We start from the raw sequence: 10,088 nt of genomic DNA, 5'->3' as shown, positions 1-10,088 counted from the left end.
AGCTCTCCTTGACACAGAAGCCAAAACAGTGGCCGCCTTGGCCCTTATTGGTGGGGGGGATATGGGTCTGTGCCCCTTATTGGTGCAACAGTGGTCTCGCTGCCTGAGGGGCCTGCCAGAATTACGCCATCTGTTCTGGGTTTGGTTCGGGGCAAACTCTGCCCTTCTCCGGTTACCGCTGTAGCCATCATAGTCTTCTAAGAAATGAAGCTGGAGGGTTGGTGTTGTAGCATAGCCATTACAGCCGCTGCCTGTGATGCCAGCATAACATATGGTTGTCAGTTCAAGTCCTGGCTGTTCTGTTTCCATTCCAACTCCCTCTAATGACCTGTGAAAAGAACCAGAAGATGATTCAAGTTCTTGGGCCCATGCCACGCACATTGGAGACTCAGATGAAGTTCCTGTCTCCTGGTTTCAACCTCTCTCAGCCCTGGCCATTGAGACCATCTGGAAAGTGAACCAGTAGATGGAAGATCTCTCTCTCTTCCCATCCCTCACTCCCAGCCCCCTCTCCCCCTCTCTCTGTAATTCTGGCTTTTTTTTTTTTTTTACATATTTTTAAACTTTTCACTGTACTGTACTGCAACATGAAAAGAAAAGTGGTAATGGAAAAATTCTTGTCATATCCCAATGCACTGAGAGAGTGTTCCATAGGATGTGCTTTAAATACATACAAAGTAATGTGTATAAGCATAGAGATAAGTTTTTTCTTTTAGTACCCAAAATTGTTTCTTTTAGTAATTCTGGCTTTTAAGTAAGTAGGCAAAATCTTAAAAAAAAAAAATTAAACTCTTCTTAAGTTAATCTTACATTTAAAGCATTTCTAATAAACATACCAAGAAGATTTTTCTTTGAAACTACATACATTGATTGTAAGGTTCAAAAGGATATTTCAAAGTAATGAAAGATGATCAGACTTCCTAAATATTAAAACATAATTTAAAACCACTGTAGTTGAAAGGCTATAGACTAAAATGCATGCATTAAATGTGTGGAAAGTGTGATTCTTAGAATTGGTGGAGGAAGTAAGGACTGATCAATACAAGGTTTGGCGCAATTAACTTGCCAAAATAAGATGAACCTTCTACATAGACCTCATAGCAAAATAAATCCTAAATGGACCAACATCACAAATGTAAAAAATTAAATCCTAAAAATATGAGATGAGACTTATTTTTAACTCAGCTTGGGAAAGTTTGGTTTTATTATTATTTTTTATTGGGAAGGCAGATTTACAGAGATGACAAGAGACAGATAGAAAGATCTTCTGTCCTCTAGTTCACTATGAAATAGCTGCAACAGCTGAGCCCATCTGAAACCAGGAGCTTCTTCCAGCTCAACCACATGGGTAGAGGGTCTGAGGCAAGGCTTTGGGTTATCCTCTGCTGCTTTCCCAGGCCACAAGCAAGGAACTGGATAGGAAGTTGAAGAGCTGGAACTCCAATTAACACCCATATGGCATCCTGGCAATTGCAACGGGAGGTTTAACCAATTGAGCCATTGTATTGGATCCAGCTTGAGCAAGCTTTCTTTCTTTCTTTTTTTTTTTTTGAAAGATGTGTTTATTTTATTGGAAAGGCAGATAGATGTACAGAGAGGAGGAGAGAGAGAGGGAAAGATCTTCCATCCGATGATTCTCTCCCCAAGTGACTGCAATGGTTGGTGCTGCGCCGATCCGAAGCCAGGAGCCAGAAACTTCTTTCCAGGTCTCCCATGCGGGTGCATGGTCTCAAGGCTTTGGATGATCTTCGACTGCTTTCCCAGGCCACAAGCAGGGAGCTGGATGGGAAGTGGAGTTGCCAGGATTAGAACCAGTGCCCATATGGGATCCTGGTGTGTTCAAGGCGAGGATCTTAACCGTTATGCTATCGAGCCAGGCCCGAGCAAGCTTTTTAAAATAGTATAAAAGGTGCTGACACCCAGACTAGGCCACATCACTCATAGGTATGCATGAGGACCAGGTCTGTGGCAGGCTGGCTGGGCTAGGGCACAGCACCTGCCGGTTGATGTGATCAATGGGGCTGGGAGTGGAACTGGCCACCAGTATGTGTGTTGGCAGGTGCAACACTGTGGACTGAACTTGACCCTGTCAGGTGCAGATGACAGACCAAACCTGGCCCTGCACTGGCTGGTGCACATAAGAGTCAAGTCTGAGGTCACCCCAGGCAAGATTTCTTGGGGGACTACCTAGCTAGATTGCTGAACCCAAACCCTGGCCACAGGGAAAATCACAAAATATGTGATCTGACTTTGGAGTGCATGTGACAGGACTGGGCCTCCTTGGTTTCCGATACCTGTGCAGTAGACAACACATCTAGTTGCACATGAGGGACATGACATCCAGCTCATCTGAGCCAGCAGAGGATGTCAAGCGCCTCATCACAGGATGGAAAGCAGAACAGGTTGGACCACTCTCCTGGCCAAGATTTGCAACATATTCCTGGACCTGTGGATGTACTAAGGTAGACTTGGTCAGCCAATAGACTTGGAAAGATTTTTTTCTCAACCCTGGTAAAACAAAGCCAGCAACTTCTCAGAACCATCAAAGCCACTCAAGTAACACCCTCTGAATATTCTTCCCTACATCAGGGTCTCTAAGGCATCATCAAATGACTTCCCCACATCCCTGGATGCTGATGTAGTTTGACAGCAAGGAATGGCCCCCTCCTCTTCCCTTCCCTTGCTGTGGACACAGGAGGAAGAAAAAAAATGAAACATTTGTCCTACCCACCTTCCTTCCTGCCTTGACCCTCTCCACCCTAATTGGAGACCCCACATGGGTGTGCATCCCTCTCAACTATGTAAACAAAAATAAAATTAAAAATTAACACTCTAGTGATGCTCTTGGGGGAAAGTTACATGTGGGAGTATGAATGGGTGTAGCCTTTGTGGAAGGTGTGTCATTTAGCCCAGGCTGTCAAGAAAAGATACCATGCACTCAGCGACTTGAATAGCAGACATTGTTTCCTTACAGATCTGGAGACCAGATGTCCAAGATCAAGCTGCTGTCAGGGCTGGTTTCTGGTAATGGTTTCTTCCTGATCTTACTGTGCCTGCGTCTCTGGGCACCTGAGGAAAGAGAGGGATTCCTGCTTTTTTTCTTTTCCAATTTGGATTTGTTTATAAGAAGGAGAAAGGCTGAGAGTAAGCTCCCATTCACTGATTCACTCCCCAAATATCCATTACAGTTGAGGTTGGAGCAAATGGAAGCCAGGAGCTGGGAATTCAGTCCAGGTTTCCCATGTATGTGTTAGGGAGCCATCGCTGTTGCCTCCCTCAGTGTACATTAGCAGGAAACTGCAATCAGGAGTGGAGTTGGGAACTCAGACTCATTCACTCTGATATGGCATGTAGACACCCCAAATAGTGTTTAAACTTCTGCCGTTAGGCCAAATCTGTCCCTCTTTTTCTTTTACAAGGACCTTAGTCGCATCACATTAAGGAAATACTGTTATGATCCCACTTAAACTTTATTATCTCCTTCCAGACACTATGTCCAAATATTGTCATATTAAGGGTTGGACTTCCACATATGAATTTTGAGGACGTGCGATTCAGTCCATGGCAGAGAAAAATGAAATATCTACCAAAATCTTAAATGTCTATTCTTTTGACTTAGCCATTCCACTTCTAGATATTTACCACAAAAAGTAACCAAACAGGTATCAAATAAAATCTCTACAAACATAATAGCAGGGCCCAGCATGGTAGCCTAGTAACTAAAATCCTCACCTTGAACATGCTGGGATCCCTTATGGACATTGATTCTAACCCCGGCAGCCCCACTTCCCTTCCAGCTCCCTGCTTGTGGTCTGGGAAAGTAGTCAAAAGCAGCCCAAAGCCTTGGGACCCTGCACCCTTGTGGGAGACATGGAAAAAGCTACTGGCTCCTGGCTTCGAATCAGCTCGACTCCGGCTGTTGTGGCCACTTGTGGAGTGAATCAGCAGATGGAAGATCTTTCTCTCTGTCTCTCATCCTCTCTGTATATCTGACTTGCCAATAAAATAAAAGAAGGGCATCACAGTATATTGTTAAAAATAATAACAAAATATTGGCAGCTGTATAAACATCTACAGGAAAGGTATTGGGTTGATAAATTATAGAGTATGCCTTCAGTAGAACACTATTGTGAAAAAGCTGATCTCGGGGCCCGGCGGTGTGGCCTAGTGGCCAAAGTTCTCGCCTTGAACGTGCCGGGATCCCATATGGGCACCGGTTCTAATCCTGGCAGTTCCACTTCCAATCCAGCTCCCTGCTTGTGGCCTGGGAAAGCAGTCGAGGACGGCCCAAAACCTTGGGACCCTGCATCCATGTGGGAGACCTGGAAAGAAGTTCCTGGCTCCTGGCTTTGGATCGGCGTAGCACCGGCTGTTGTGGCTCACTAGTGGAGTAAATCATTGGTTGGAAGATCTTTCTCTCTGTCTCTCCTCCTCTCTGTATATCCGACTTTCCAATAAAAATAAAATAAATCTTTAAAAAGAAAAGGAAAAACCGATCTCTATGATTGATCTGGAATCATCTCAAAGCTGTATTATTAGATAGGATCAGCAAGATATGGAACAGGGTAAGCCGTGAGCTTCCTTTATGTGGAGGGAATATAAACAAGTCTGCAGGTGTTAACACAGATTTCTGGAGTTCTAGCTTGTGCTGGTGAAATTTGATGCCTAGGTCTAAGGCATCTTTTAAAAATTATTTTATTTTGATGATCTTTACATAGTTGATTAGGGCACAAAGGGTCAAAGGCTACAGGAAAGTGGATAAGATTATTGTTTTCACATTTCCTGTCTGTGTCTGGGGTAAGGGGGTAGATAAAAGGAGAAGCCCCACTCAGCCTTCCACCATCCCAGGGTCCTGACATCGGGTATGCTCTGAAGGCACCGCTTAAGTGGTTTTGATAATTCAACAGTTCTGAATTGCTGCCAATCTTGTCATTCCCAGCACGATGAAATCTCTCCAGAATCCACTGACTGACATAGTCCACCTTAGAGTCTCCGTTTGCCCAAATTTTCACTGCCAACACATGGCTGAGGTAGATGATCGATTTGTTCTGTCCTCTGTCCTCTGTTGTGGTACCAGGTGTCCTCTGCAGATCTGATGGACTGCCATATCCTCCATGTGCACTTGGATATGCTGTCCATTGCTCTGTCTGAGCCTCTGAAAAGACTCAGTTTTGACAAATGCACTCCATGGTCAGACCATGGAGCCTGCAATTCTCTTCATGATTGGGGTTCTGAGATCAGCATTTCAGTTGGAGGGATCCCCAAAGAAAGTTCATCTGAGGTGATCCCAGACCTGATTCTTGTGTGTGCTTGCAAGCACAGAGTCCAGTGCAGTCCGTCACCCCAATCTGCTTATGCATATGCTGGTGGTTGCAATTGCTGGGTCAGTTCTTTTTCCAGCCCTGTCTTCCACATGAACCAGTGGGTGTTACAGTCCAGCCTGATTCTGCTAAGGCATCTTTCTGACACTTTTGTACCATGAGCATATATTTATGTGTGTATTTTTTTTTTTTTTAATGACAAAAACTTGTAAGGAGAGAAAGGCTGTTTCACCACAGACAGCCGCCCCTTTGTTCCCATCTTCTGATTTGGGGATGTTGTACCTCTGTGCTACCAAAGAGAATCCTCTCTTTCCTAAGACAGTTCCCACGAGAGCATCTCGGGGTGCTTTGGGGGATGTCTCTGATACTGGTATGGTTGAGTTGAGATAAGCTTGGAGGAGGATGGAGGGAGGAGTGACCAGAAAGATCTGTCCTTCTGCCTCCGACAGCACCCACACTATTCCACTTCTCAGCCTCTAGGAGAAAAATATTCCTGTTTATCTAAGAAGGACTCATTTATTCATCTATGAAACAAACATGTACTGAGCTTGATTATGCACTGGGAATGGTTTGAGGTGTTAGGTTCTAGTTATAGTACGTTAGATACAGTGACCCTGCCAGCAGGGGGAGACTAAGTACCAGGTACTCACAGCATCACTTAACCTGCTATTGTGATGTTAAAGTTTCATGAAATAGAAGAGATGAGCTGTTGAATCTAGGAGTGGAAATTTATGCTTCCTGAGAAGGTGATCTTCTTTTTTTAAAGATCTATTTTATTTTTATTTGAAAGGCATAGTTACAGAGAGAAGAAGAGACAGCTAGAGAGAATCTTCCATCTGCTGGATCACTCCCCAAATGGCCTCAATGGCTAGAGCTGAGTTGATCCAAAGCCAGGAACCAGGAGCCTCCTCCAGGTTTTCCATGTGGGGGTGGGGACCCAATGATCTGAACCACCTGCTGCCGCTTTCCCAGGCCATAAGAAGGGAGCCGAATCTGAAGTAGACCTGCTGGGACACAAACGGGCACCCATATGGGATACTGGCATCATTCAAGTGGTATTCTTGCTGAGAATCTGGGCGAGAAGTCAGAGTAAGCTGGGCTTTAAGGCAAGGAATGAAGTGGGTGGAGCTGGAGGAGAGAAAATATCATGTGCTAAGGCTCTAAGGTAGGGAGCAACAGAAAGAATGCAGTGAAACTGTATCCCAAAGCAAGATGCTGAGAAGTGAGGCGAAGGTGAAAGCTTACAGAGTTGAGATATGGATTTGGGATGTTGTCCTGGGAGCAGTGGGTTGAATGGTATTTTAAGCCAGGGAGCAGCACAATCAAATCTATAGTTTTAAAATATTTCACTGGCTAAAATAGGAAAAATTATTTAAAGGATTCAAAAGTGGGAGGGGTGAGCAATAAGACTATGACATGGTTCAGGTGATAGCTCACAGTGGCCTGCTCAGGAGGTGGTGGTGAGGGAAGATTTGAAAAGAAAAGTGATTTATAGACATTCTCATGGATGGTCTGGGGAGGGTAATGATATACAGCACAAGTCCCAGGGTCAAATAAATTAATTATGCTGGTATATATTTTTTTCTTTCCTTTTTAAATTTTCTTTCTTTCTCCCTTTGTTTTTTCCTCACTCCCTCTCTCCCCTCTTCCTTCCTTCCTTCCTTTTACAGCTGGGCCAGGCTTCCAGAATCACCTTACAGCCTTCCCTGGTAGATGCAGAGGCCCAAGCACTCTATCTTTCACTACTTTCCCAAGCACATTAGCAGGTAGCTGCATTGGCAGTGGAACAGCCAGGACTTGAATTAAGGTCCATATGGGAGATTTAACCTGCTACACCATGGCGCTTCCCACATTTTTTTCATGAAACATTTTCACATCCACTGTCTCACATGATTGAAAAATTTGATAAACTAAATAAAGGATCAGTATTTCAATCTCATTGGTGAGAAAATAGGTTCAATAAGAAGCATTCATTTTAATGAATAAATTCATTCATTTCTCTGCATGAATCCAGAAAAATTGTAAGAAAACTAGTGAAGTGGTATAATCACTTATTAAAATGATGCCATCAATGAAATAATAGAATCAGAGCCCAAAACACTCCAAGAATGAGGTAAAAAGGTACCTCAGAGCCAACCTACATGAAGGCTGTGCATACACTAGACATTAACCTGCAAGGTTTATGGCAGCAGAGGCCCATGTGGAAGAGTCCTTGTTTAAACTGTTACCATGAAGAATTGTCTACGCAACCTGCTTTCCAAATGCTGTTAAGAATTTCTCGTTTCAGGTACAGCAACTGGCTTGTGACCATCCCCTTTATTGAGGAAAACTAGAAAAACAGAATAGAATATCTTAAGGATGTGTTTGAAAAGAGCAAGAATTTGAGGCAAGCCCTCAGCGTAGGGGTGGTGGTGGAAGGAGGAGCTGCAACTGTGATCTGTGACACACCTGCTCCAGCTCACTGCTAGTGCGCCTGTTGCTTGTGCTTTTCTCCCAGTCAGCCCCAGCCTCTCCAGGCTGGAGTGAATGAGAGCCTCCTGCCACTCCCTTGAGCTTCAAGCCAGCTTGAGACACTGAAGACCCCAGGGTAGATACCCTAGGAATAACAGGCAGCAGTATGGCCTCATGGAAATTTGGAGTTAGATAGATCTTTCTGTGCAATCCTAAACTTAGTCTCTAACAGATAAGGTCTTTTGAATGCAAGCATATAAAACTGATTTTACTCAATTTGGACAAAAAGAGAAAAAGTAGGAGGGAGCCCTACCAAGGAAAGCCAAGCTCAGATCCAGGAGAAAGTTGCACCAGGATAGCTTATAGGTAGAAGCAACTGATCTCGCTCTGGGTCCCTGCTGCTGAGGTGGGTGAACCCCAAATTTCTCCTTTCCCTGACTCTGGAGTCTGTGTCCCAGGAGGAGTCCAGTTGGTCCAGTGTGAGTCACATGCCCAGTTCCTGGCCATGGGCAGGCAGGGCCTCTTGGCTGACAAGATCTGGAGATGAACTGAGTAAGAATAACATTGTAAGAATAACACTGTACTGAAATCAGGGCAGTTGTGGGGGGCTGCTTAGTGTGTGAGTAATTGGAGATGGGTTGGGGAAGACCCTGTTTGCTCAACTGACTGCTCCCCCAGCCTAGAATGTTCAGCGCAGAGCCACTTAGTTAACGCTAAAGGAATGAGTCATAGGCCAGCTTTGTGGTCAGTGAAGGTCCTAATGCAAAGGAGTGACACTTCAGGTTCCTGGGCCGGACCTGGGTGGAGAATTCACCATTTGTTCTTTGAGTACTTCTTAAATCCCGGGAAGTATGGGCAGTTCCACCAAAAACACAGTCAGCTTAGCCCTGTCATTGTTGGCAGAGAGATGCCTGTAGATGACAGCTGTCCAGGCATCTTAAACCACCACCTGAAACTCTTCACCTTGCTATTGCCTCACTTTTTGCCCTGCTACTTTCTCCCTCTGAAAGACTTGCATGCAGCTCCACGCTTTCTCCTTCCACTTCTGAGTCTGGATTGACTCAGCTCCCAAACCCTTCGACTATTATTCATAATGCCTCTTACTTCAGGAAGCTTTCCTTAATCCACCATCCCAACACTGGACTGGTTGACCCTCCTGATGCTCCCACAACACCTTGGGTATTCTCTTTATTTGGTGTCATCAACCTCTTGTTTATTGTTCAACTCCCTGTAGCCTTAATTTGAGCTTTTTGAGTCCTCAGTACCAGACTAGCTCAAGACTTGTCCCCTCATGTAAACTTAGTAAATATTTACTATGTGAAAGAGTTAATGGCTGTAGGACCTGCCGCGGGGCCTAGAAGATAGAGTTCTAGTCTTGCACATGCCAGGATCCCATATGAGCATCTGGTTCTGATCCCGGTGGCCCCGCTTCCCATTCAGCTCCCTGCTTGTGGCCTGGAAAAGTGGTCAAGGACGGCCCAAAGCCTTGGGCCCCTGCATCTGCATGGGTGACCTGGAGGAGGTTCCTGGCTCCTGGCTTTGAATTGGCTCAACTCTGGCTATTGCAGATGCTTGGGGAGTGAATCATCGAATGAAGGATCTTTCTCTCTGTCTCTCCTCCTATCTGTATATCTGCCTTCCCAATAAAAATAAATAAGTCTTTTCTTTAAAAAAAAAAAAGTTAATGGCTATACTGAAGGACTGTACTATTGTAACAATATGGGGAAAATCAGTTATGGGGTGGGAATTTGTGGGGGAAGGGGTGGGAATCCCAGACTGCAGAATTGTACCATAAAATATAAAATTAAAAATTTTAAAAAAAGGAGTTAATGACTGTGATGTTAAAATCAAGATTCCTGACAGAGTTCAAGGGTGTGGTAGCTGAAATTGTCCAATTACTACTGAGGCAATGAATCTGTAAGTCATTTCTCTTCATGGTGTTTGCCTTAAATGATTTCTTATGATTGTCAGGTAATAATTATAGGTTGAGATAATTGTAGGTTACTTCCATCTAGCTCCCTGGCCTCCAGCTCCTGGTTCTTAGCTCACTCTCTCTAACATGACTATCAACCAACTATGTAGCTCTTACCACACCCTTTTCTCCCTCTGATGAACTACACTAACCCTTTGTTTATATATAATGGAAGTCCTTAGCTTTTTATTTAATGTGTAAATATCCATTTACCAGGACAGCTGTCTTAGTAGGAAGTCAAGCCTGGAAGGCAGGTGCATCAAGCCTCTTTTTTTATATAGGACTTTACACCATTCCTTGAAAAACTAGGTTTAGGGCCCAGCGCAGTGGCCTAGCACCTAAAG

This window comes from Ochotona princeps, chromosome 6 (assembly GCF_030435755.1).
Source record: "Ochotona princeps isolate mOchPri1 chromosome 6, mOchPri1.hap1, whole genome shotgun sequence".
Taxonomy (NCBI): domain Eukaryota; kingdom Metazoa; phylum Chordata; class Mammalia; order Lagomorpha; family Ochotonidae; genus Ochotona; species Ochotona princeps.
The sequence above is the reverse complement of the archived record's forward strand: the minus strand, read 5'-3'. Positions refer to the sequence as shown.